Raw genomic sequence first — 27560 nt, 5'->3', positions numbered from 1 at the left:
AGTTGTCGTGTGACCTTGGTGTTCTTCATTTTCCTTTGTTCCAGGTGGGTTGAGACCAATTGATGCATCTTAAATGGCCGCTTGTTAGCATTTAGGACCCCAGACGCCACATTTCAAAGTGGGATGCAGAATGTTTTCATAATAGAATTATTTTGCCAATTGACTTAGAAGTCCCCTCAAACCATGTTCCCCAGACCCCCGCCCCTGCTCTGCTGACCTTTGAAGCATTCATTTTATCCCGGAAATCTCTTTGCTTTTAGTCCAGTCCAATTGGGCTGACCTTCCATGTATTGAGTGTTGTCTTTCCCTTCACCCAAAGCAGTTCTTATCCACTGATTGATCAATAAAAAACCCTCTCCCTCCCTCCCTCGCTCCCCCCTTCGTAACCACAAAAGTATGTGTTCTTCTCAGTTTTTACTATTTCTCAAGATCTTATAATAGTGGTCTTATACAATATTTGTCCTTTTGCCTCTGACTCATTTTGCTCAGCATAATGCCTTCCAGATTCCTCCATGTTATGAAATATTTCACAGATTCGTCACTGTTCTTTATCGATGCGTAGTATTCCATTGTGTGAATATACCACAATTTATTTACCCATTCATCCGTTGATGGACACCTTGGTTGCTTCCAGCTTTTTGCTATTGTAAACAGAGCTGCAATAAACATGGGTGTGCATATATCTGTTTGTGTGAAGGCTCTTGTATCTCTAGGGTATATTCCGAGGAGTGGGATTTCTGGGTTGTATGGTAGTTCTATTTCTAACTGTTTAAGATAACGCCAGATGGATTTCCAAAGTGGTTGTACCATTTTACATTCCCACCAGCAGTGTATGAGAGTTCCAGTCTCTCCGCAGCCTCTCCACCATTTATTATTTTGTGTTTTTTGGATTAGTGCCAGCCTAGTTGGTGTGAGATGGAATCTCATTGTAGTTTTAATTTGCATTTCTCTAATGGCTAATGATCGAGAGCATTTTCTCATGTATCTGTTGGCTGCCTGAATACCTTCTTTAGTGAAATGTGTGTTCATATCCTTTGCCCACTTCTTGATTGGGTTGTTTGTCTTTTTGTGGTTGAGTTTTGACAGAATCATGTAGATTTTAGTGGTCAGGAGCTGGTCTGAGATGTCATAGCTGAATATTCTTTCCCAGTCTGTAGGTGGTCTTTTTACTCTTTTGGTGAAGCCTTTTTTTTTTTTTAGATGAGCATAGGTGTTTGATTTTTAGGAGCTCCCAGTTATCTGGTTTCTCTTCGGTAATGTTTTGTGTTTGGTAATGTTTTGTATTCTGTTTATGCCTTGTATTAGGGCTCCTAAGGTTGTCCCTATTTTTTCTTCCATGATCTTTATCGTTTTAGTCTTTATGTTTAGGTCTTTGATCCACTTGGAGTTAGTTTTTGTGCTTGGTGTGAGGTATGGGTCCTGTTTCATTTTTTTGCAAATGGATATCCAGTTATGCCAGCACCATTTGTTAAAAAGACTATCTTTTCCCCAATTAACTGACTCTGAGCCTTTGTCAAATATCAGCTGCTCATATGTGGATGGATTTATATCTGGGTTCTCAATTCTGTTCCACTGGTCTATGTGCCTGTTGTTGTACCAGTACCAGGCTGTTTTGACTACAGTGGCTGTGTAATAGTTTCTGAAATCAGGTAGAGTGAGGCCTCCCACTTTCTTCTTCTTTTTCAGTAATGCTTTGCTTATCTGAGGCTTCTTTCCCTTCCATATGAAGTTGGTGATTTGTTTCTCTATCACATTAAAAAATGACATTGGAATTTGGATCGGAAATGCCTTGTATGTATAGATGGCTTTTGGTAGAATAGACATTTTTACTATGTTAAGTCTTCCTATCCATGAGCAAGGTATGTTTTTCCACTTAAGTATGTCCGTTTGAATTTCTTGTAGTAGAGCTTTGTAGTTTTCTTTGTATAGGTCTTTTACATCCTTGGTAAGATTTATTCCTAAGTATTTTATCTTCTTGGGGGCTACTGTGAATGGTATTGATTTGGTGATTTCCTCTTCGATGTTCTTTTTGTTGATGTAGAGGAATCCAAATGATTTTTGTGTGTTTATCTTATAACCTGAGACTCTGCCAAAGTCTTCTATTAGTTTCAGTAGTTTTCTGGTGGATTCGTTGGGGTTTTCTGTGTATAAGATCATGTCATCTGCAAATAGAGATAATTTTACTTCCTCTTTGCCAATCCGGATGCCCTTTATTTCTTTGTCTAGCCTAATTGCTCTGGCTAGGACTTCTAGCACAATGTTGAATAAGAGCGGTGATAAAGGGCATCCTTGTCTGGTTCCTGTTCTCAAGGGAAATGCTTTCAGGTTCTCTCCATTTAGAGTGATGTTGGCTGTTGGCTTTGCATAGATGCCCTTTATTATGTTGAGGAATTTTCCTTCAATTCCTATTTTGCTGAGAGTTTTTATCATAAATGGGTGTTGGACTTTGTCAAATGCCTTTTCTGCATCAATTGATAAGATCATGTGGTTTTTGTCTTTTGTTTTATTTATGTGGTGGATTACATTAATGGTTTTTCTAATATTAAACCAGCCTTGCATACCTGGTATAAATCCCACTTGATCGTGGTGAATAATTTTTTTGATATGTTGTTGAATTCTATTGGCTCGAATTTTGTTGAGGATTTTTGCATCTATGCTCATGAGGGATATAGGTCTGTAATTTTCTTTTTTTGTAATGTCTTTGCCCGGTTTTGGTATCAGGGAGATGGTGGCTTCATAGAATGAGTTGGGTAGTATTCCATCATTTTCTATGCTTTGAAGTACCTTTAGTAGTAGTGGTGTTATCTCTTCTCTGAAAGTTTGGTAGAAGTCTGCAGTGAAGCCATCCGGGCCAGGGCTTTTTTTTGTTGGGAGTTTTTTGATTACCGTTTCTATCTCTTTTTTTGTTATAGGTCTATTTAGTTGTTCTACTTCTGAATGTGTTAGTTTAGGTAGTTAGTGTTTTTCCAGGAATTCATCCATTTTTTCTAGGTTTGCAAATTTGTTAGAGTACAATTTTTCGCAATAATCTGATATGATTCTTTTAATTTCAGTTGGGTCTGTTGTGATGTGGCCCTTCTCGTTTCTTATTTGGGTTATTTGTTTCCTTTCCTGTATTTCTTTAGTCAGTCTAGCCAATGGTTTATCAATTTTGTTAATTTTTTCAAAGAACCAGCTTTTGGCTTTGTTAATTCTTTCAATTGTTTTTCTGTTCTCTAATTCAAATAGTTCAGCTCTAATTTTTATTATTTGTTTTCTTCTGGTGCCTGATGGATTCTTTTGTTGCTCACTTTCTATTTGTTCAAGTTGTAGGGACAGTTCTCAGATTTTGGCTCTTTCTTTTTTTTTGTATGTGTGCATTTATCAATATAAATTGGCCTCTGAGCACCGCTTTTGCTGTGTCCCAGAGGTTTTGATAGGAAGTATTTTCATTCTCGTTGCATTCTATGAATTTCCTTATTCCCTCCTTGATGTCTTCTATAACCCAGTCTTTTTTCAGGAGGGTATTGTTCAGTTTCCAAGTATTTGATTTCTTTTCCCTAGTTTTTCTGTTATTGATTTCTAGTTTTATTGCCTTGTGGTCTGAGAAGATGCTTTGTAATATTTTGATGTTTTGGATTCTGCAAAGGTTTGTTTTATGACCTAATATGTGGTCTATTCTAGAGAATGTTCCATGTGCGCTAGAAAAAAAAGTATACTTTGCAGCAGTTGGGTGGAGAGTTCTGTATAAGTCAATGAGGCCAAGTTGGTTGATTGTTGTAATTAGGTCTCCCGTGTCTTTATTGAGCTTCTTACTGGATGCCCTGTCCTTCTCCGAAAGTGGTGTGTTGAAGTCTCCTACTATAATTGTGGAGGTGTCTATCTCACTTTTCAGTTCTGTTAAAATTTGATTTATGTATCTTGCAGCTCTGTCATTGGGCGCATAAATATTTAATATGGTTATGTCTTCCTGATCAATTGTCCCTTTTATCATTATGTAGTGTCCTTCTTTATCCTTTGTGGTGGATTTAAGTTTAAAGTCTAGTTTGTCAGAAATTAATATTGTTACTCCTCTTCTTTTTTGCTTATTGTTTGCTTGATATATTTTTTTCCATCCTTTGAGTTTTAGTTTGTTTGTGTCTCTAAGTCTAAAGTGTGTCTCTTGTAGGCAGCATATAGACGGATCGTGTTTCTTTATCCAGTCCGAGACTCTCTGTCTCTTTATTGGTGCATTTAGTCCATTTACATTCAGTGTAATTATAGATCAGTAAGTGTTTAGTGTTGTCATTTTGATGCCTTTTTATGTGTGTTGTTGACAATTTCATTTTTCCACTTACTTTTCTGTGCTGAGACGTTTTTCTTTGTAAATCGTGAGATCCTCATTTTCATAGTGTTTGACTTTATGTTTGTTGAGTTGTTATGTTTTTCTTGGCTTTTATTTTGAGTTATGGAGTTGTTATACCTCTTTATGGTTACCTTTTTTTACTATTTTCCCCTATTTTTTTAAGTGAAAACCTAACTTGTATTGTCCTATATCCCCTTGCATCCCTCTCCATATGGGAGTTCTGTGCCACCTGTATTTAGTCCCTCTTTTTGATTATTGTGATCTTTTATGTATTGACTTCAATGATTCTCTGTTTTGAGCATTTTTTTTAATTAATCTTAATTTGTTTTTGTGATTTCCCTGTTTGAGTTGATATCAGGATGTTCTGTTCTGTGACCTTGTGTTGTGCTGGTATCTGATATTATTGGTTTTCTGACCAAACAATTTCCTTTAGTATTTCTTGTAGCTTTGGTTTGGTTTTTGCAAATTCTCTAAGCTTGTGTTTATCTGTAAATATCTTAATTTCGCCTTCATATTTCAGAGAGAGTTTTGCTGGATATATGATCCTTGGCTGGCAGTTTTTCTCCTTCAGTGCTCTGTCTATGTCATCCCATTGCCTTCTTGCCTGCATGGTTTCTGCTGAGTAGTCTGAACTTATTCTTATTGATTCTCCCTTGTAGGAGACCTTTCTTTTCTCCCTGGCTGCTTTTAAAATTTTCTCTTTGTCTTTGGTTTTGGCAAGTTTGATGATGATATGTCTTGGTGTTTTTCTTTTTGGATCTATCTTAAATGGGGTTCGATGAGCATCTTGGATAGATATCCTTTCGTCTTTCATGATGTCAGGGATGTTTTCTGTCAGCAGATCTTCAACTATTTTCTCTGTGTTTTCTGTCCTCCCTCCCTGTTCTGGGACTCCAATCACACGCAAGTTATCCTTCTTGATAGAGTCCCACATGATTCTTAGGGTTTCTTCATTTTTTTAAATTCTTTTATCTGATTTTTTTTCAGCTATGTTGGTGTTAATTCCCTGGTTCTCCAGATTTCCCACACTGCATTCTAATTGCTGGAGTCTGCTCCTCTGACTTCCTATTGCGTTGTCTAATTCTGTAATTTTATTGTTAATCTTTTGGATTTCTGCCTGCTGTCTCTCTATGGATTCTTGCAACTTATTAATTTTTCCACTATGTTCTTGAATAATCTTTTTGAGTTCTTCAACTGTTTTATCAATGTGTTCCTTGGCTTTTTCTGCAGTTTGCCTTATTTCATTTCTGAGGTCATCCCTGATGTCTTGAAGCATTCTGTAAATTAGTTTTTTATATTCTGTATCTGATAATTCCAGGATTGTATCTTCATTTGGGAAAGATTTTGATTCTTTTGTTTGGGGGTTGTAGAAGCTGTCACGGTCTGCTTCTTTATGTGGTTTAATATCAACTGCTGTCTCCGAGCCATCACTAAGATATAAAAAAAATAGTGATTTATTCTCTATTTGATCACTGAGTCTTATCTTGTTTTGTTTTCTTTCAATATACATGGATGGGCTACTAGTTTGTGCTGTCTTGTTTGTTGTAGCCCTTTACTTACTTATGATCTATTACCAGCTGGTTTGGGCTGTTGCCAGATATATATGCCTGAGTCTATTCACTATTCTTGAGTAGAATCTGATTTTGGGTCATCAAGTGTGTGCTGCACCCTAACACCTAACCACCTCAAGAAGTAGTGGTGATAGTTGTGTGCACCAGATTCTATTAGCAGCTGGGGTTCACACTCCAGGGGGTGCATGATGCTGACGGGCTTCCCCCGAATGTCAGTGTGGTAGGTGTGTCTCTATTCCTATAGCACCTTGGTGGGAGGGCACTGCAGCTGTACCTTAGGTCCCCAATGCAAGTACCTCTACTGATTGGTAAGTGTCACCCTCCTTAGACCCCTAAGGCAAGAGGCTAGTTGGTCTGGGGGGAGTTTTAGCCCTCAGTTCCCTGTTGTGGGTCAGTTAGGGCTCTGTTGAATAAGCAGAGATATCAGACCTGGGAAACTTGTTTTTCCAGAAAATCCGCTAAAAAAAAAATTTAGTCAGATCCCTATCAGAACTGCCTTTCGATTATAACCGCCACCTTGTTCCCTGTAAGGATGAAAGTCCGAGATTTGGATCATATATGCTTGGCTGTAGCTGTTTCTGTGTTTTTAGTCCAATTAGGGATGGATTTTTGGTCCCTGGGTTTTTTGTGTTTCCTTCTCTCAGGCCGGAAGAATGGGTTAGGAAAAGACCAAAAAAAAAAAAAAAAAAAAGGGAAAAGCAAATCCGCCGCGGAGCCAGAGCCGTTCTCCCTCTGGCTCAGGAAATTCCAATGTTAATGAAGCCGCCTGGGAAGGGTGGGGGAGGGTTCAGAGAAACAGGAGAGTAGCACCCCGGAATATAGCCAAAGTTGCTTATCTTGCTTGGAATGACTATTTTATCTGAGATTCCCAAGGGGCGTGTGGCCTATGTGTGCTGGCTGTGTGGAGATTGCCTCCAAGGGTCTGGCCCGCTGAAGCCGCCGTTAGATCCTCTGCTGCCAGTCCAAAGCCCAGCGTCAAGGTTCCCCTGCTGGGACGCTGCACTCCCGGCTCCAAAATCAGTCGCTGCCTCCCGGGGACTTCTCGTCCCGCCAGCCGAGTCGTCGCGCCGCCTCCGCGGACTGGCTGGGCCTCCTCCCGGGGTTAGTTCAGGGGAGTAAGGCTATGCCCCGTGGTTGTGCCGTGACAGTGCCCAGTCAAAAGCCTGGCTCCAAGGTTCTCCGGCTGGGACGCTGCACTCCCGGCTCCAAAACCAGTCACTGCCTCCCGGGGAGTTCTCCCACCAGCCGCGTCGCCACGCTGCCCATGTGGACCCGCTGGGCCCCCTCCCGGGGTCAGTTCAGGGGGGTAGGGCTGCCCCCCTTGTTTGCGCCGTCAGAAGATTTTGTGTTCAGCTTCCCTGGGCCCAGACCTAAGCCTGGAGCCAAGGTTACCTGACTGGGACACTGGCTCCAGGCTCCGAAAACAGTCACTGCTTCCCCGTATTTGTTCGTTCTCCATCTCTAAATCTGTGTTTGTTGTTCAGGGTTCATAGATTGTTATGTATGAGATTGATTCACTTGTTTTTCCGAGTCTTTGTTGCAAGAGGGATCCGAGGTAGCGTCTACCTAGTCCGCCATCTTGGCCCTGCCTCCTGTTCCGTAGATATTTAATGGAACATGTATTATCTGTTGGAAAACCATATTTATATTATGTACTATGCATATGTATACACACACATCACACACATTGTCATATGCATATACTTATGTACAGTATCTAGTCTGAATGCTGTTTATGTTAACCAAGTCCTGGAGTCATTTCAATGTAAGTTTACTGAGACAAGCTTGTCCTTTTCTTTCTCATCTGTGCTTTTAGTGCCTGATTCATGTAGGAATTATGTAAATATTTGTTGAGTAAATATAAAAAAACTTCTATTCTTAGTTTTATTTCTATTTGAGATATCATTTTTAGAGATGTACTAGACTCTCCAATTTCGAGCATGGATTTTCATTAAATTTGTCTGTATTTCAAACATACAGTAAACCTGTGAGAGCGAGAACTTGCTGGGACTGCCTTGTTTTTCCAGGTCTCACAAGTTATCCCATTTGACAGGGTCCAGTCTTACCACTTGTTATGGATTGAGCTGTGTCCCCCCAAAATGTGTATCAACTTGGCTATGCCATGATTCCCAGCACTGTGTGGTTGTCCACCATTTTGTGATCTGATGTGATTATCCTATATGTTCTGTGACAACACTTTTTTGTCATTCTCTCTACCCTTTGCCATCGTGTTGATTTCAACTCATAGGGACCCGGTAGGAAAGAAAGAGTAGAACTGCCCCACAGGGTTTCTAGTGCTGTGTTCTTTACAGGAGCAGACTGCCACATCTTTCTCCTGCAGAGTGGCTGGTGGGTTCCAACTCCTGACCTTTCAGTTAGCAGCTGAGTGCCACCAGGGCTCCTTCATTGCTCTCTATTAGTGGAAAATATTTGAATTTTCCTTCTCTGACAGGTTTCCACCTTACATAGGTTCTGGCTTTCGCGGGTTTTACTAAGACATTTTTTTGAAACTTTTGGGCATGTAAATATGTGACTTATATATTTGTATTCATTTTAAGAATGCTTATTGAATGCTTATTGTATACTAGAAGTACAATGGCAAATAAAAAAGTAACTTTCTTGCATTTCATCGTTCATATGTTTTAGTTATGGAGACTAACAATAATCAAGTAAATAAATGATGAACATAATTCATGTCACTAAATTGTGCATGTAAAAAATGTTGAAATGGCTCAGTGTTTTGTTTAATGTTGAAATGGCTAAATGTTTTGTTATACATACTTCCAACAATTAAAAAAAATTTGATTGGTGCTGTGAAGGAACAAGTGAAAGGTCATTAAAAATAGTAACAGGAGAGATGGACTTTCAACGTGGTGGTCAGGGAAGTCCACTCTGGGGAGGTGACATTTAAGGTGAGGCCCAAAGGGCAAGGGGGGCCAAGCCCATGAATAGCCAAGGGGACAGTAATCCAGGCAGAGAGAACGATGCATTTCTTTTTTTTTTTTTTTTTACTATTGTTGAATGTATACATAGCAGAACATACAGCAATTCAGCAATTTCTACACATACAGTTCAGTGACATTGATTATATTCTTTGAGTTGTGCTTCCATTCTCACATTCCTTTTCAAAATCGTTCCTCCCCTGTTAACATAAACTCATTACCCCCTAAGCTTGTTATATGACCTTTTGAGTTGATGTTGTCAATTTGATTTCACATATATAGTTATTTTAAAAAAGCACAATGCTAAAGGCAAACATTCTTTATTTATTAAGCTAATCCATTGTTAGGTTTAAAGAAGACTTCAGAGAGGATATTTCTGGTTAAAGTTTAAAGATTATTTCAGAGCAATAGTTCTGGAGATTCATCCAGCCTCCATAAACCAACCAAAAACCAAACCCAGTGCCTTCAAGTCGATTCCAACTCATAGCGACCCTATAGGACAGAGTAGAACTGTGCCTGGTGGATTCGAACTGCCAACCCTTTGGTTAGCAGCCGTAGCACTTAACTACTATACCACCAGGGTTTCCTCCAGCCTTCATAACTCCGTAAAATCTGGATTCCATGAGAATGTGAAAATCTGTTCCAGATTTCTGCCCTTTTGATCAAGATTTTTCTATAGGTTCTTTGACCAAAATATTCAGTAATGGTAGCTGGGCACCATCCACTTCTGGTCTCATGGCAAGGGAGACAGCCACGCATTCTGTTTCCTTTTCCTATTCCTGACTCTCCTTCCTCTGTGGATCCAGGTGAATAGACACTAATTATAGTACTTTGGATGGCCACTTTCAGGCTTTTAAGACCCCAAACACTACACAATGAACTAGGAGGCAGAACAGAAGTGCGAAACATGATATTAGGCCAATTAACTGGGATGTCCCATGAAACCAGGACTGTAAACCTCCCAAACAAGAAACCAAATCCCATGAGGTACATTAGTCAACCTCAGCAGCGGTTCCTTTTTTTTTTTTTGTAAAAACACATATCAAACAACACTGGCCAGTTCAACTTTTTACATGTGTAAAACTTACTGACATGAATCACATTAATCAGGTGTGCATTCATCACCCTTAATCAACGTAAAACAGAAACTCGATGCTCCATAGACAAGAACTTCCCTTTCCCCCTTCCCACTTCTGGTAACTGCTAATAAACGTTGGTCTGTATACATTGGCCTGGAAAGCAGTCTATTTTATCAATGTAAAATTTCCTTCTCTTTCGTTTAATGTGTCAGTCGGTTCTACATCGACGATATTAATGTTTCTATTTTCCCTTTGTTGGTACTTACACAATATGCATATTTAGTCATGCAATTATGCCATTCATACACTTAATATCAGTGTTTTCATAGTATTTTGTTGGTCTTCTAAGCATTCTTCACCCCCCCATCTGTAAGTTTTTGTCTTGTAGTGGGGGAATATAATCTATTTCCAGTTGTAATGATCTCTGATATATTTGGTCACATTCCTGACATCTCTCTAGATGTTTCTGTGTATTATCCTTTAGTTTTTAGCAATTCCATTTTTGCTGTTCAGCCTTTGGACTGAGTTTTATATTGATGCTGTCTTTTGTTTCTTATCGTTGGATGGCTCCTTTTGAGAGCAGTCTAGTTTTTGTGTTATCCATATGATTACCCTGAATCTCTCTGAGGACACTAACTGTAATTTTTTTTAAGTTCTCACACGTTTCCTGCATTACCTTTGTTTTCTTATGGGTAAACTGTTCTACTGCTCCAGCTTCTTATGCCTCCATCAGGCAGTGGATTCCCTCAACTTTGATGTGACTATTTATTATTCATACTTACAATGAAAGTGCTAGACTGGACATGATGGCATACATTAGGCATCAGTTAGGCACCAGTTGTAAAATTCAGAGGTCAGATTCCCTGCCAAACTTCTCTGCTCTAGGCCCCCCACCCAGGGAGGTAGTGAATCTGGCTGTGTTCCTCCTTGGCTAGGGTTAGGGCATCAGGACATGCTGGCAGGAGAGCTAATGAGCAAGGAGCAAGCAGGTAGTCTGGCAAGCCCCTCCACTGGGGCGGTAGTGAAAATATTGACCTGGGGGAAGAGTGCAGGAAGAGATTACTATCTATCCCAGGTCAATAGTTCTTTTTGCCCATGTTCAGGAAAATTTGCCAGAGTACTGCTGTGCTCTTCCGTTTGGCTCTAGTCCCCTTTCTGGAACTTTCCTGAGCACTCCCCCACCTGACCTAGAGTCAGGTATTTTCCTGAGTTTCTGGTCCTCTGATGAGAGTTTCTGGACCTCTGTTTTTGCTCTCAAGCATTTACTACTATTTTCATTTTTTCACCACTTATTTCAATGGTGTCTGGGGAGAAAAGAGGTAAATATGTGGCCTAGCTTTCCATTGTAGGTCAGTAATCTGTATATGTAGACTTCAATGTGTTAAAATTTAGGAACAAACATTGATTTAAATATTTTCCCTTTCCAGTTTTTTTGGACACAACGGCAGCAAGACTGAAGCAGAGATTGTTGGATTCAGGACAAAAACGTCAATGAGGTTTTAAAAAATGTAGATTTAAGAGCTTGCTGGATTTTAATTCATCTGGCTTATGGGTTGTTTTGGGATTCCTACTCAAATAAACTCTTAAGAAAGTTCTCTCTTTTCTGGGTTCAGCAAGAAGTGAGCTCTGCTGACCCGCAGTGGGCGTCTACTCTGGGAGAGCATTTTACCACAGATTGTGGGTACCACACGGGTGAACACGATGTGATTCCTGTTCTTACTAGTTGTTAAGTAAGGCAGACAAGTACACAAGCTAATAGAGATACAGTCCCGTTGTTGTTGTTAGGTGCCATCAAGTCAGAATGTAACACTGCCTGGTCCTGCGCCATCCTTGCAATCATGGGTATGCTTGAGCCCATTGTTGCAGCCGCTGTGTCAATCCATCTCATTGAGGGTCTTCCTCTTTTTTGCTAACCCTCTACTTTACCAAGCATGATGTCCTTCTCCAGGGACTGATCCCTCCTAATAATATGTCCAAAGATGTAGTCTCACCATTCGTGCTTCCAAGGAACACTCTAGTTGTACTTCTTCCAAGATAGATTTGTTCATTCCTTTGGGAGTCCATGGTATATTCAATATTCTTTGCCAACACCACAATTCAGGGGCGTCAATTCTTCCTTGGTCTTCCTTATTCATTGTCTAGCTTTCACATGCATCTGATGCGATTGAAAATACCGTGGCTTAGGTCAGGCGCACCTTAGCCTTCAAGGTAACACTTTTGGTTTTTAATACTTTAAAGAAGTCTTTTGCAGCAGATTTGCCTAATGCAATGCGTCGTTTGGTTTCTTGACTGCTGCTTGCATGAGTGTTGATTATGGAACCTAGTAGAATGAAATCCTTGACAACTTCAATCTTTTCTCCGCTTATCATGATGGGGCTTATTGGTCCAGTCATGAGGATTTTTGTTTTCTTTATGCTGAGGCATAATCCATACTGAAGGCTGTGGTCTTTGATCTTCATTAGTAAGATTTTCAAGTCCTCTTCACTTTCAGCAAGCAAGGTTGTGTCATCTGCATATTGCAGGTTGTTAATAAGTCTTCCTCCAATCCTGATGCTCCATTCTTCTTCATATAATCCAGTTCTTGGATTATTTGCTCAGCAAAAGCATACAGATTGAATAGGTATGGTGAAAGGATACAACCCTGACACACACCTTTTCTGAGTTTAAACCATTCAGTATACCCTTGTTCTGTTTGAATAACTGCCTCTTGATCTATGTACACATTCCTCATGAGCACAGTTAAGCATTCTGAATTCCCATTCTTAGCAATGTTATCCATAATTTGTTATGATCCACACAGTTGAATGCCTTTGCATAGTCCATAAAACACAGGTAAAAACATCTTTCTGGTATTCTCTGCTTTCGGCCAGGATCCATCTGACATCAGCAATGGTATCCCTAGTCCCATGTCCTCTTCTGAGTCCAGCTTGAATTTCTGGAGTTCCCTGTTCATACACTGCTGCAGCTGCTTTTGAATGATCTTCAGCAAAATTTTACTTGCGTGTGATATTAATGATATTGTTTGATAATTTCCGCATTGGGTTGGATCACCTTTCTTGGGAATAGGCATAAATATGGATCTCTTCCAGTTGATTGCCCTGGTAGCTGCCTTCCAAATTTCTTGGCATAGATGAGTGAGCACTTCCAGTGCTGCCTCCGTTTGTTGAAACACCTCACTTGGTTATTCCATCAATCCCTGGAGTTTTGTTTTTTGTCAATGCCTTCAGAGCAGCTTGGACTTCTTCCTTCGGTACTATTGATTCCTGATCATATGCCGCCTCCTGAAATGGTTGAACGTCAACCAATTTTTTTTGGTATAGTGAGTCTGTGTATTCCCTCCGTCTCTTTATGATGTTTCCTGTGTTATTTAATATTTTCCCTGTAGAATCCTTTGGTATTGCAACTCAAGGCTTGAATTATTTCTTCAGTTCTTTCAGCTTGAGAAATGCCAAGTGTGTTCTTTGCTTTTGGTTTTCTATCTCTAGGTCTTTGCACATGTCATTATAATACTTTACTTTGTCTTCTCTAGCAATCCTTTGAAATATTCTGTTTAGATATAGCCCTAGTTTTGTGGAAATACAAGCAGGGGGAGAGTGAATTGGGAAGTCATGAAGGTGTCAGTGTTTCTGACAAATGGCACAGAGGCAGGGACCCACAGGGTTTGTTTGAGGAAAGAAAAGTCCCTTATGACTGGAACTTAAGGGAGTGTTGTGGGGACGCAGCTGAGCAAGTAAGGTGGAACCAGGTATTTACAATTCTCAATTTACAGGTAAAATATTTGGATTGCATTTAATAGGCAATAGGGAGTCATGTAAATCTTTCAGCAAGGACAACGGAATGGTTGGAACAGTGATTTAAGCATCAAGATGTGATAGGACATGGTGGCAAAGGCTAGCACTAAACCAGACACCAACAGAAGGTAGACACTGGAGATTTGGGATGAATACAGGGGGCAATGATGGTGCTTGATGGACACTGCATGACTCAAACAAGTTGATGGACTCCAGGGTTCCAGTGGCCTCAGTATATGAGCAAAGCATGTAGGGCGATCTTTCCTCAGAACAGGGCTTAGACAAGGAGAGGACTGGCAGGACAAGATGGGCTCCAGCTGGGTGAGACTGACCAGGAGCTTGGCAAGAGGAACTCATGTGTATACACTAGGATGTGTTCTGGAAGAGTGTAGAAGCCCAGATGAGAGGGCTGTAGACTCACAAGATGATGCCACTGTATGGGGTGAACTGCAATTCATGGACCACTGAGGGAACAAGTGATCAGAGCTGACACAGCAACTCACATCTCTGGAGCTGCAGGGTTTCAGTGCATAGCATGACAGTTCAGTGGCTGGATTTCTGTCTGGGGTAACAGGGAGAGTTGATAGGGATGGGGAAAACAGAAGGACATCCAAGCTTAGGGGAAGAGATACTGTGTTGAGTTGGAGGCATGTGGCATTTGAGATGCCTGTGGAACCTTCATTGGCGATGTCCAGCAGACAAGTGGAAGCATCTACCTAAGCACTGGAAATAAGGCACAAGAGCCTTGAAGACGAGTCAGGAACTGGCTCATTGCCCTAGAGATGGTTATGGTAGTAATGGGAATCAATGAGACTGCTCAGGTTGAAATAAATAAAGCCAAGGAAAAATTAAGGTTAAGGCAAATAAAGTAAGGATCTACCCCATTCTTGAAGTATTTCTTTATCTATAAAGGGTGTTCCATTTCATTTGCAATGAGGATCCCAGCATTTTATTATTATTAATGTTTAAAATAAGCAACTCAGAGGGAATTCTGGCTCACCATGAGAGCCTACTGAATAGGCCTCATTGCTGGGCTTTCCCAGTTGCTTTTGGTACATTTGGGCCATTCACTCTGCCTGGGCACTCTGTATTTCTTCTCTTCTGCATTAGACCTACTTGCTAGGGAAAACAATCCATTTCTCAGTGCTTCAGTTTTATGTATCATTGATCTGTTACTTTATTTCTCTAATCTCTTTCCCACAGTCAGCAGTGTTCACTTCCTGGAACTAAAACAACCTACAGAATATTGAAACGCATGTTAATTTATTTAGGACAAAGAAAAGCACCTATGACTTCAGTAGGGGGAAAGGGAACCATATAGTCAACCTACTGGCTTGGAAGCACATGTGGCCTCAACAGCTATTTGATTTTTCTAAATTCACTTTTCAAATGGTTGCATTTGCCTTATGCTTTATGTTACACTGTAAATCTCTTTACCAAATTGAAAGTTGAGGCAAACATTTCTTCTCCTTGGGTCCATACATCTAAATGCTATCAGTGGACAATTGTACCAGTGCTGGTGGAAATGGCTTTTCTGGAATATCAGGTTGGGTCCTCAGAGATAAAGAGTACTCTATGCGGTGAGCAATAAATCTCGGTTCTGCTATGTTTGATTAAGGTAATTTTCCTACTTAGCTCCAGATGTTGAGATGTCATTCAATTTTACTGTGCCTAAAAGAACATATCCTTTCAAACATGGGTGCCACTGGAATGGAATGCAGCCACAGATCGGCATGTGATGAGCCTCCATCTCCTAGAGGAGAACAGCTGCTGTAGCAAGCTCTATTCCCTGTCTTCTGCCACTGTGGATTTTTCCAATGCATGGATATGGTTTGTCAGGTAGTGGAGTGCCATTACACAGATGGCAAGGGGAGAGGAGAAGGGTGAAAGGTTGAGCCAGTGGATGGGAAAGATTATTGGATTTTTTTTTTTTTTTTTGGCTAGATACAGTATCAATGAATAAAGATTTTGATTGCCCAGACAGACCAAGGTTCCATACTCCTGCCCTATTTTGAAAATTAAGTGATAAATGTTAAGAAAATCACCTGGTATATCTTTACCTGTTTCTGAAATGACTCTGTGGAGACAGTAATATCATCAGCAAGTGAACACTGAGAGTCCTGGAACAGGGAGGGACTTGATAGCCATGTCAAATGAGCCTGTATTTCCTTTACAAGTTTCTTGTTATGAGGTAGCCCAACACGTGTGTGATCACTTCCAGAAAAAGAAAGCACATGCTCTCAAAGGGAAGTTCTTTGGAGAGTTCAGACTATGGAAAGTGTCTTGCTTATATTATTGTGACAAATTCATTCTCTCTGACTCTTTTTCCCTTTTATTCTAGTTTATTTTCTTGGAGGATCACAAAGCAAGCAGAATGTCCTTTACTAAGGCCAATTATATCTTAGGTTCCAGGCATCCAGAATAATGAATATACGTCCTTGTCCTCAAGAACATTATAATTGAGCGGAAGGAGGGAGAAAATCACATGCTCCCCAAGGATAGGGGCCATGTCTTATTCATCTGTTTTTTTATGGACTACTAGAGTCCTTGGCACCAAGTGGACATTTTTAGATATTTTCAAAAGATCTGGTAAACACAGTAACTATACTACTTTTCTCTGATTATCCTTCTGTCCTGTGTCAAACTCTGGAATTTTCTCTTTCACCAGTGAAAACCTGTGTCACCTTGGATAGGAACTAGAGCTCTGTCTCCTGCTTCCTGCTTTCCCACCTAGCTTAGGACATCCAAGAAATTATATATGTGAGGAATATATTACATAAATGGGGAATTAGCTCTCACCCCGGTTAACCACCTCTACACCTAGTGTCTCCCTGAGACACTCCTATTCCTCATGACTTGATTCCACTAACCTGGTCTAGACGGAGACTCTAGGGAACATTTGAATGCTTGAACACCTGTACGCTCATTCCACCACTATTGAGTTAGTGATTTCTGGAGGCTTGTCACTGTGAAGGGAATCGATTAAGAGGTCTCTGCTCTGATAAAATAGCTATGCAAGGGATCTTGAGACAATTTGTTCTAAGTGAGAGAGGAGTGGTGCCAGTTGGTCCTGAAGAAGAAAGAAAAGGCAATGTGCAGTGTTGGCATGCTGTCCAAGACTGTTGTTGACATGGCCAGAGACATTTCACAACTGAGAAAGGGTGATTGGTAAGACCATGGGCATATTGTCTCATTAAGCACAGTGTGTCAGAGACCTCATTGACATGTCAAGGAATGCTCAAGCAGTCCTTGATGATCCATTCATTCATACAAATACTAACAGGAAACCAGCTATGTGCACCGTTCTAGGTGGGGGCTGCCCCAGTGCCCAGGACAATGTAGAACCCTACTTTCTAATGGGGTGGGATAAAGAATAAACTAATACACAAACTAGATAATATTAGTTAGCGATAAGCACCTTGGAGAACATAAAGTAAGATTATAGGTGGGCAAGGCCGGGGTGGAGACAGGATGAGCAATCTGGGAAGAGACTCACTGAGGAAGAGGCATTTGAGCTGAGACTGAATGCCAGGAGGAGGATGACCACAATTCTGGGTCATGTAGGCAGTGGTCATGACCTGGGCATAATGCTCGACTCCAGGGAAAAGGGTTCCCTGGGTGTGGCATCATGAGGGAGAAGAGAAACAGCGGCAGTCTCTAGCTGGCCATCCTTTGCCTATGTGACCGTTTCTGTAATTAAATCAGTCCAATGGCCCTCTTTATCAGTTAGCGTGTAGTTAAGGCTGTTGGATTTAGCAATAAAAATACAGAGCATTCAGTTAAATCTGAATGTCACAGAAACAACAAATAATATTTTAGTGTAATATGCCCTACAGAAAAAAAGATTAAAATCCTCTGTTGTGTATGCAAATTAAAAAAAGGATTCAAGATTCCTCAAAAAACTCAAAATAGAGCTACCACATGGTACAGCAATTTTATGCTAGGAATATACCCAAGGGACTTGAAAGCAGTGATGCAAATAGACATATTGTCTGAGTTATCTGGTGCTGCTATAACAGAAATACCACAAGTAGGTAGCTTTAACAAACAGAAATTTATTTTCTCACAGTTTAGGAGGCTAGAAATCTGAATTCAGAGTGCTGGTTCTAGGGGAGGGCTTTCTTTTTCTGTGGGCTCTGGAAGAAGGCCCTTGTCTCTTCAGCTTCTGCTTACTGGTTCCTCAGATCTCCATGTGTCTTGGCATCTATCTTACCCCATCTCTTCTTTGCTCGCTTGTTTAATCTCTTATATTTCAAAAGAGATTGACTCAAGATACACCCTACACTAGGCCTGTCTCATTCACATAACAAAGACAGCCCGTTCCCAAATGGGATTATAACCATAGCCATAGGTGTTAGGATTTACAACACATATTTTTTGGGGACATAATTCAATCCATAACATTCCACCATTTGGCCCCCCAAAATTCACATCCTTGCCACATGCAAAACACATTCACCCTATCACATCATCAAAAAAGTCTTAAATCAACTCCAAGCCTAAAATCTCATCTTCTGAAGTATCTAAATCAAATATGAGTGAGGCTTTAGACCTATTCCATCCTGGGGCAAAATTCCTCTTCATCTGTGAACCTATGAAATCTAGACTGCAAATTATCTGTTTCCAAAGTACAATGATGGAACAGGCATTTCCTTTGCAAGGAAGGCATCTCCTTTGCAAAGAGAAGAAATTGGAGGAAAAGAAGGGATAACAGTCTCCCAGCAAGTCCAAAACCCAGCAGAAACATTTACATTGGCTCTCAAGGCTTGAAAATAATTCCCTGTTCTTTGGAACCATCTGGGCAATGGCCCTGCCCTCCAGATTCTAGGTGTGGGCTATGCCCTCTGGGTTCTGGGTGGAGGCCTCTTGGCCCTGGGCTTCCACTCCACCTTCCAGGCCCACTGGGACAGCAACTCTGCTCCTGAGGCTTTGGGCAACCCTATTTTCCTAGTCCATCTGAGTGGCGACCCCCCACCCTTGGCCCCAGCAGGCCTCTTTCTTCTGCCCCTTGGACATGGCAGCCCTGCCCTCTCAGCTTTGGGCGGGGGCCCCATCCCCCTGGCACACCTTAACTGCAGCTCTACACTCTGGAACCAAATTGGCGAAAATGTGACTCTTTGAAACCTAGGAGGCTGTGGCTTCACCATTTGGGATCCAGGAAACCATGGTCCCACCCTTTGAAACCAAGAAAGCCCTGCTTCCCATACTCCTTCTGACAGTTCTGCTGGTCGCTGCTCCATGGCTGGTCATTTTCTTTTCTTGGAGGACAACAGATGTAGCTCCTTTGGCCTATTTCCTGCCTGTAGAATTCCAAGAGGCAGACGATGTTCTCTCCTTTTGTTGTTTCTCTGTCCTCTCCAGTCTAAGCTGATGGGTTTTCTGCTGTGGTAGTTGGTTACATCCATCAGTCACAGGCTTAATCTCTTTAACAAAAGATTATGTCGCCATATCCTTTGTGAACATTCTAGGACACGTGTCCTTAGTTTGTACCACAGAATTTTCCAAATCTTTACGTTGTTTTTATTTTGCACAGTTTGTTTTTAAATCCACCTCTTTTCTCTCGTATTTTGCTATAAGCAGCAAGGAGAAACCACATGACCCCTTTAAGATCGTGCTTAGAACTCTCATCAGCCAGATATCCAAATTCATCACTTACAAAGTCTACCTTCCACCAAATGTTTGAACATAATTTAGACAAGTTCTTTGTCACTGCATAAAAGGCATCACCCTTCCTTCATTGTCCAATCATGTGTTCATCATCTTTTAAAACCCATTCATTATCATACCATTACCAAGTACGCCAGCCACTTTTTATGCCTCTGAACCTCAGAGGTAAGACCTTATTCAGGTTCTCATGCATTTAGCATCAAGGTGGGTCCCTTTTGAAATGCGTGGAGCTCAACAGACCGGAGTTGGAGCCTCATTGTTGAGTAGGTTGAGTATTAGGTGATGCTTCCTGAATGTGTTAGTTTTATAAACATTTGCCTTGTTTTCCTTTATTTCTGTGATATAAGGCTTCCAAGCATAATTAGGGTTTTCCTAATGCTTAATGAGTTTGTTTTGGTTTTTCTGTGCCATATTTGGAAAACCACAGATTCCCCATATAACCTAATGGAAAGGCACCCATAATAAATTACTTATCTAGCTCTCATTGGTATATTGTCATACCATAGGCTCATGGCAACAGAATACTAGTTGCCTCATTGGTGGCTTCTATTACCAGATCATATTTCTCAAAATTCATATCACTAATAAAGATTTAAATACACTCAATTAGTAAGCATGCATTCTAATACTGAAAACACATGCTATCAAAAAAAAAACTAAGGAGAAAAAAATGTAGTAACAAAAGATTAAAGCCTCACCAGAAGCTTATTTAACGTCCACATTTCTATCAACATTCTGTTGCTGGTTCCACATGTCTTCTCTAAGACGACAGAGACTTTATAGCTTGCCTCACTTCTTTCTGCGCCCTCACCAGAATTGCCTTTGATGTTCATAATTCTACCAACAGTCTCTTCAGGGCAATCTAAGCTTTTACCGTTAGGCTTCTTAAAACTCTTCCAGCCTCTACCCCTTACCCAATTCCAAAACCGTTTCTACGTTTCAGGTTTCTGTGGACAGCATTCCACTCTTCCAGTACCAAGTTCTATCTTAGTTATCTAGTGCTGCTGTGACAGAAATACTACAAATGGATGGCTTTAACAAACAAATTTATATTCTCACAGTTTAGGAGACTAGAACTCCAAATTCAGAGTGCCGGCTCTAGAGGAAGACTTTCTCTCTCCGTCACCTCTGGAGGAAGGTCCTTATCTTCTGCTTACTGGTTCCTTGGAGAACCTCATGTGTCTTGTCATCTATCTTAGCCCAGCTCTTCTCTGTTCCCTTGTTTAATCTCTTTTATATTTCAAAAGAGATTGACTCAAGACACACCCTACACTAGTCCTTGCCTCATTCACTTAACAAAGACAACTAATTCCCAAATGGGTTTATACCCACAGGCATAGAGGTTAGGATTTACAACACATATTTTTGGGGGACATAATTCAATTCAGAACACATATGTACACTAAAGTTCATTGCAACATCATTCACAATAACCAAAACATGGAAACAACCTAAATGCCCATGAATGGATGAATGGATAAACAAAATGTGGTACCTATATACAATGGAATACTACCCAGCAAGAAAATGAAGTCTTGATACATGCTACAACATGAGTGGAGCTTGAAGACATTATGCTGAGTGAAATAAGCCAGTCGCAAAAGGAAAAGTATTGTAACGACCTCAGTTTCATGAAAAGACAAGAACAGGCAAAAGTGTAGAGATCAAAGTGTGTTGGTGATTATCAGGGGTGGCAGGTAGGGAGGATGGGGCAGGGGAGTTATTGCTTATGGAGCACTGAGCTTTGGTTTACGGTGGTGGAAAAATCGCCTTTATTAAGGGTAGGGTTGCATAGCTGATCATTGTAATTACGTCAATAAGGTGTACACCTGTAAAAAGGTGAATTGGCAAAAGCGTGATAGATACATTTACAAAAACAATGACAACAACAAAATAGCAACTGCTGAGGCTGCTTACGTACAGCCAAACACCTAATGGGATCTGGTTTCTTGGTTTGGAGGTTTGGGGACATGTTTTCATGGGACATTCCAGTTGATTGGCCTAATACTGTGTTTAGTGATTCTGTTCTATCTCCTAGTTTGTTGCATAGTGCCTGGGGGTGTAAAAGCTTGCAAACGGCCATCCAAAGTACAACAACTGGCCTCTATTTGCCTGAAGCAACAGAGGCAGAAGGAAAATCAGAAATAGGAGGAAGAAATGGAATGCATGGTTAATTGCCTTATGAACAACCACCTCCTTTGCCATGAGACTGGAAGAATGGTATGGTGTCTGGCTACCACTACTGAATGTTTTGATCCAAGGTTCTGTAGAAGAATCCTGATCAGAAGGGAGAAAATGGAGAACAGAATTTCACATTCTCATAGAATCCATATTTTCTGGAGCCATGGAGGCTGGATGAATCATGGAAACTATTGCCCTGATATAATGTTTAAACCTTAAACCAAAAATATCTCCTGAAGTATCCTTTAAACCAAACAATAGTTTAGCTTTATTAGCAAAGAATGTCTGCCTTGAGCATCGTGCTCTTTTCAGATCTATATGGGATCAAATTGACAATAGTACCTCAAAAGATTTAGGGATAGTGAATTTATGTTAATTGGGGAGGAACAATTCGGAAAAGGAGTTTGAGAAAGGTTGTACAACTTGAAGAATGTAATCAATGTCACTGAATTTTACATGTAGAAATTGTTGAATTGGTGTATGTTCTGCTATGTATATGCTGAACAGAAACAATAACCAAAAAAAAAAAAAAAGATAGAGGAAAGTGTTAGAAGGAGGTGACTAGGTAGAAACCTCAAACCTCCAGTTGCTTGGCTTCCCTCAGCTTTGCAAAGCTCAGTTCAACCCTGTGGTCAGTAATGCAGCCAGCCCAAAGTGTGGACAGGTGGTTGGGTGGGGTAGAATTGGGTGGTGTAGAATGTGGACGACCCAGCTTGGCCCTGCTACAGTATGAGAGATGGTAACCCCTGTGCTCACCCCAGAGCCATTGTGGTCAGTGGGCAGCATGGCCAAGCAGCTGTTCAGAGCCAGGTCTCTGGGGCCAAACTGAGCTGCTTACCAGCTGGGGTGCCACAATTACTTAATATATTCAAGGCAGGTAATAGAAGGATTTAACCCCCAGGGACCTTGTGGGGATTAAAAAAGTCAGTGCGGGGAAAGGCATTAGTTAAATTCCTGGAGTACAGTAACTACATTTTTTTTTTCTACGAAAATGTAGTTATCTGTTTGCTTCTTCAGCCAGACTGTGTTGCAGATGACTTCAGACCAGGCAGAAAATTTGAGGTGGAGCCATGGTTATCAAAACGGCTGCCCAGACCAGGGAGCTGATTTATCTTAACAATAACAGCAGCAAATGCCTGTTGTTTTAATGAATCACAGCATCTATGTGCACAGATTCAGGGGCTGGGATTCAGAGGGCTGGGTCATGCAGCTAGGGTAACGAAAAGCAGACACTCTGCAATATCCTAATGACGTGTATAACAACCTAACCTGTAGCCTCGTTACACAGAGTAGGGCCGTAATGAAACCCAGTTTCTTTGCTGAATACTTTTCCTAAATGATAAGGTATTGCATATGGTCCTTTATCCATTGTATGGCAATTCTTTCCAAAGCAAATATTTTAAATGTTTTAACCAAGGTTGGAAAACTAAATCTTGCCCCCATAAGACAAGAATGCATAAGCCATCTGCTAGAAAATCACAGCTCTGGCAATATAAAACACAGAGCCGTGTTGCTTAAAATAATTTAATCATAAAATACCATTTGTTTCCTGGATCAGAAGAGAAACATTTCTGCTTGGCCACTTAGAGTTTTCTGGAGAAAGGCACTATATATTCACAGTATGGTATTAGTAATTTTGAATTACAAAGAAAGATTTTGGAAAACAAACACTGATGGGATCACCATTTCAATTCTTTGCAGATGATTTTGATAGAATGTTTCTATTAAAACAATTTTGACAGAAATTGAGAAACATAGCTGTCATTTTGAAGGAAGATAATTGGATTTTGCTGAGTGTATTTTATTTTGAGCTCATTTAATAATTAATGGCTTTTGTGTACCATTTCGGCAAAACCAAAAGCACCAGCGGAAAGGCAGAGATCAGGAGTCCAAACAGGCATCACACCCAAACATGACATTCACCTGAGGAGGAGGACCTCATTTCTGAAGAGTTTCTCTGGAAAGAATCTTTCTGAGAGATTACACACGCGCGCGCGCGCACACACGCGCACACACACACGAGCTTCTTTCTGTTTCTCTGAACCATCATCTAGTTCTGGAAAATGGATCAAGTTGTTAAAAGGTTCTGATTGCTTCGTTCTTTGGCATAGGTTAACCTTATTTTATTCCAATATTAATGGACCGTTTTTGTTTCTTTTTTGTACAAAATAGTGTTCGGTGATAAGCAAGGTTTTAAAAGTGACACATTTTCATATTAGAAAAAGATTTTCTATCACATATATGCCTAGTCTTTATGCAAGTATGTCATTAAACATGACACATTCTCATATTAGAAAAAGCTCATACCATGTATATGCCTTCTCTGTAGTAGTTATGAACTTAAATGTGAACTTTCAGCTCTTCTACCCACAGACACATATATATTAACAAAATCAGATGTGTGCCTTAAGCAATAATTGGCATATATTTTTTAATGGGTCTCTGACTGGAAAATAAAAAAACCCTGAAATTGTATTAGGTATTTATTAACCCCGAAGAGGGTAATCCAGGTGAGCAAATGTAACCAAAAAGACTATCTATCCTGTTGCCATATGAAGTCCAGTGGTTTCCCCTCCCCTCACCTCCCTTCCCCCTGTGCTTCGCCCTTCCTTCCCCTCCCCTACTGCCCCCTCCCCTTCTCCTCTCCACCTCTCACCTCCCCCAACCTCTTCCCTTTCCCTCCCCTCCCCTTCCTTTTCCTCTGTCAGAATCGGAACCTGCCCTTTGGAGTAGTTTCTTGATAGAGAGCTCACTCACACTGCTAGACGCACCTTACTTTCTTGTTTTTGGAAAAACTCCACACAATTTTGAGGATACTTTATGATTTTTCCTAATTATCAATCTCATAAACAGTGCATGTTTAGACCTCAGATTTAGGATTCATTCCTTCTTCTACAACTGGCCAGTGCCTGGTTAAGTAACTTATTCAGGGGACATGGGTGAGGATGATTTTTACTGTTGTAACTACTACTTGTATAGTGCTTTGCCATTTTCAAAGTGCTTCCATCTAGATAATCCCATTTCACCTTGATGACAGTTATATGAGTTGCATATTATCAACATCCTCATCTTTACTGATGAGAAAACTGAGGAATAGAGAAACTGAATAATACAACATCCAATAGTCAGGACTTCTGATCCTGTTCATTTGACTCTCACACCAGACCAGCAGTCCTCAGCCCTGGCTGTGCATTGGAATCACCTGGAGATTTAAAATTTCCCAATGCCCAGGCTGCACACCAGTCCAAGTAGGTCAGTATTTCTGAGGACAGGTCCCAGGATCAGTGTTTGTTGAATTCCCCCCTCCCCACTAGGGATTCTAATGAGAACCCAGGTTGACAATCAGCTCTCTAGTTCAAGTGCCTCTTTTAACAAACATTTGTTTGTCTGTTAATATATCCTCAATGCTCTCTACACCAACCCAAGAATGCATTCTGGGACCAGGACTCAGATCTGGACCCAAGATTTTACTGTCAAGGTCTCCTCTTAGCTGTCATCTTCCCTTTCTTCTCTCATCTGCCTTTTATTTCACTGCCAGATTTTCTATGGGTCATTGTAAGAAAGGAATTCGGGGTGGGGGCAGGAGGAGCGAGGAGGAGTCTCATTCCCATCATGCAAGTTAACGTCCATATTTCCTATCCTAGTGACCAATCAGTACCTCATGTTTCTGGACATATCCCAGTAGTCCATCTAGATTTTAATCTGGGTAAGTCAAAGTGTTTCCTCAAAACACACCATTGAGATCAGGTCATAGACCAATTCATTTTGTTTATCATGGCTCTTCCTTAATCTATTTCACAGATGTATCCTTGACCTTATCACATGGGCTGCCCAGTTTGTTGTTCTGTGCGATGAATCTGCTTCTCCAGGGACCAGGAGCTTTAAGTCTTCAGCCTGTGGTTTTCCTGAAGGCATGGACTGATTTTCTCTCCACTCTTCTTGTTGTTCCTGCTATCCAGTTGGTCCTGACTCATGATGACCCCACACACAATGGAACAAAACACTACCTGGCTCTGCTCATACTCATGATCAGCTGGGGATCAGACCATTGTGAACCACAGAATTTTCATTGGCTGATTTTCCGAAGTAGATCAAAAGGCCTTTTTTCCTAGCCTGTCTTAGTCTGGAAGCTCCACCAAAACTGGTACAGCATCATAACAACCCTCAAGCCTCCACGGGCAGGCCGTGGCTGGGAATGGAACCAGGGTTTCTCACGTGGAAGGCAAGAATTCCACCACTGAATGAACACTGCCCCCTCCGCTCTGCTGTAACTGGCTTTGCTCTCAAAACAGCATCACTGTTCTAGGGTGGAAGGCTGGGGTACCCTCGCCTGCCATAGACTATCCTCAAGAGAAATGAAGATGGAGGTAAAAAGGGTGTAGGAAACCTCTCAACTACTGGTGACTTTTCTCTTCTGGCTGTTATTCCCTGAGGTCATACTTTAATCATGTAGCAATCTAAGGTTTGAGAAAATCAATTTATTAGAAAATTCCAAGAATACATCTTAGGGAATCTGACTCTACCTTTATTTCTTGGGTCACACAAGGGGACAGTTTCCCATTACTGACTTGAAGAACTCAGATTATTAGCCAACAGGGAGTATTTTCTCAAATGATTCCACGGTGTTCCCTGTCCAGATGAAGATTCTGAGACTTGAGAGATGAAGTGACTGAATAAAACCATTCCTTTTTAAATTAGTCTTATGCACCAAACAGTACCCAGTGAATAAGCAGGACTTTTATAGATTGCTCGTACATAATAACAAAAATAAGCACTTCATCTCCTGGATCTAGGCCAGTTTTTCAGTAGCTATGCACTTTTTTTTTTTTAATGGACTTTAGTGCAAACTTCCAGCCCTCAGGATAAGAAGACAAAGCCATAAGAGCAGAGCCAGAGCCAGGATGGGTGTCTTGGGACTCCCAAGTCCATTTCTCATAAACTGCGTCACACTAATTATTTCATATAGCACCCGAGGGCATTAATGAAGCTTTTGCTAAGTAGAAATAGGAAGTGTGAACAAACTTACATGCCCGCCAACAGTGTACACAAAGGACAGTTTCTCTGAACCATCATCTACACAGGTACTATCAGGTGTTCTTTAATATGCTAATTTTGTCTATAATATGTGGACCTTGGTGTACTTTTTAAATATGCTCTGATTTGTTACAAGTGAACCTGACCTCATTTTTCTCTTATATATACTGGTCATCTGTATGCCTTTCTTTCTTCCCCCCCACCCCTAGACTTTCTGCTCATATTTTTTGTCCATTTAGAGGGAAACTTCTATTTATTTTCTTATTGATTTATAAGATTTAAAAAAAATTAACAAAGATGTTAAGCTTTTTCTTGCTTTACAAATATTTTCTTAGTTCATCATGTGAGTCAAATGTTTTACTAACATTTTAAAAATATACCTATTTTCTTATATGTGATTATATCTTTAATCATGCCCATTTTGGTTTCTGTGGCATATTCCTGGGGAGCCCTTCACCATATTAAAAATTCTTGGGTTATTCTAAGTTGGTAATTTTATCTCCTGAAATCTTTTCAAAGGAAGGTTTTGGCCATTTCCACATCAAGTATGATGTTGCTTTTTGCGTAAAGACCCAATTCCCTGGTGTCACCATTTCCTTTTCATTTAACTTTGTATTATAGAAAATTATTAAAATTGCAAAAAGTAGAACAAATTGTATAATGAAACTCATTTATTTGTCTCCCAGCTTCAATGATTACTAACACTCAGCCATTCTTATTTCATCTATCCTTTATTCATTATTATATTTTCCTTTGCTGGAGTTTTTTGAATCAAATTCCAAATTTTGTATCCTTTCACCTATAAATAACAGATAAGGATTTCTAAAAAACAAAATCATTGCATTATTGCCACACCTACACAGTTAACATTCTTTGATACCGAATCATTAAGGAGAGCTGCAAGCTGTGTCAGAATTCAGGTCAAAGATTTCATTGCACAGTTGCTTTGCTGGATTCAGAATCCAGACAAA

General features: G+C 40.5%; 1 long non-coding RNA gene across 4 annotated transcripts in view; it reads left to right on the top strand.

Moving 5' to 3' along the window:
* LOC126059197 (uncharacterized) overlaps positions 1-27312 on the top strand; it is a 309811-nt gene extending 282499 nt beyond the window's left edge. For all 4 annotated transcript variants that reach the window (XR_007513395.1, XR_007513396.1, XR_007513393.1 and 1 more), the window contains exon 4: positions 25357-27312. This is a non-coding gene — a long non-coding RNA (uncharacterized LOC126059197). The remainder of the gene's footprint in view (positions 1-25356) is intronic.
* Positions 27313-27560: the final 248 nt, after the last annotated feature.

Source organism: Elephas maximus, chromosome 16 (assembly GCF_024166365.1).
Source record: "Elephas maximus indicus isolate mEleMax1 chromosome 16, mEleMax1 primary haplotype, whole genome shotgun sequence".
NCBI classification, from domain to species: Eukaryota; Metazoa; Chordata; class Mammalia; order Proboscidea; family Elephantidae; genus Elephas; species Elephas maximus.
The sequence above is the reverse complement of the archived record's forward strand: the minus strand, read 5'-3'. Positions and strand labels throughout refer to the sequence as shown.